Below are 1635 nucleotides of genomic sequence, written 5' to 3' on the forward strand. Positions count from 1 at the left end.
AGCAATTCTGATGCAAGTCAGAAGGATTTCTTAGCAAGGTGGCTCATTGAAATGTGGTCCATGAGGCAGGAGAGTCTGCAATAGTCTGAATCACAAGTGTTTTAGAACAAGTGTTTCACAAGGTCCACAGGGATGGCCTTTCTAATTCCTCCTATCATGGATGAGAGAATGAACTAATTTGATGTGACCTGCAGGAATTTCATGTGATCATGTTTTTCCCTCATATCAAGTCTTACCAGCTCCTGTTCCTCTTCCCAAGAAGAATACAAACCCTCTCAAACCCCAAAGCAAATTGGACTTCTCATTTCATCCCTTTCCTCTAATTGAGGGATTAGAGCAATCCTTGAGAAAGCTAGTTGTTGACAAGAAATTCTAGTTTAAATTAGGTGGGCTTTATGGTCTTCAGCATGTGTAGGTTCCAAGTTGGAAGACTGACAATGATGATGATGATGATGATGATAAAGAACAGTAATAACAACAATAGCATTTTTTGAGCTGGGCAGTATCTCAAATTCTTTATATATAAGGGATATACTAAATGTTCATAGAAAATGTTTATTATGAAACAACGAGGCATGGATTTTTTAAATGTTTTGCACTAAAATAAACTTATACTTTAATTTTATTCTCCCATTAATTTTGTGAAATCCCTTCATATGTTCTCTCACTGAATGCTCACCATCACTCTTAAGGAATAGTTATTACTATTTCCATTATACTGATGACACGAATGTCCAAAAGTTAAAAAATACACCCTAAGTTACAAAGTTCTTTAGTAGTAGAAGGAAGATTTGCACCTGAGTCTGCCTGACCTGAAGCCCAACCCTCCTTATCTTTTTTTTTTTTTTGAGAGATTTTTTTATACAGTGCATGCGCTCACTGGAGAGACAGAGAAACAAAAAGTGAGATATCACCCCCCCACACCCAGAAGGGAATGGCCATGCCGCAATCCCTTCTACTCTGTTCTCCTGGGATCTTGGTCATGCATGCACACGTACCTGGCTTGAGTTTGAAGCCACTGGTCTTGAACCATGGTCAGCCATGTGGGAGTTCAATGACCTAACCACTATGCCATCTTCTTGCCCCTTGCCTTATCTTTTGTTAGATGTTATTCAACATCCCTCATCACAGGTAAGGGGGAGAGATCATATGTTCAAGATACTGGACACACTGGACCAGTAGAGCATTTCTACCACAGTTCTCTGTAATTGATCCCCTTAGGCCAGATGTATTTGCCCCTGCCTTCCTATATTCCTCATTGGAGGTCCCAGACATTTCCTACAGCTGGGAGAAAAAAAACATCTAGCAAGTCAAAATTCTTCTTAAATTTAAACATATTTGTCATTTACTCAGTAGAGAGAGAAAACCTAGAGGCAGAAACAGCCAGAGAGTCAGTCTTTAGGAAAATCAAGTCAACTATATTCACTATCCTATTCATTTTGTAACCCATTTAAATGGGATTCTAATTGCATAAAACAACTAATTTTGTTCATTAAGGTTCAATTAAATTCATCTGAAACTCAAGATAATAGCATTGTTGTTGAACAGCCATATTAAAGATGAAACATAATCTCTCTTGACTCCATTTCCTTTGACAAAATAAAGTTCAGCTACTAATGAGCTCGTGATACAAGC

Source organism: Tupaia chinensis, unplaced genomic scaffold (genome assembly GCF_000334495.1).
Source record: "Tupaia chinensis unplaced genomic scaffold, TupChi_1.0 Scaffold000121_1, whole genome shotgun sequence".
Lineage (NCBI taxonomy): Eukaryota > Metazoa > Chordata > Mammalia > Scandentia > Tupaiidae > Tupaia > Tupaia belangeri.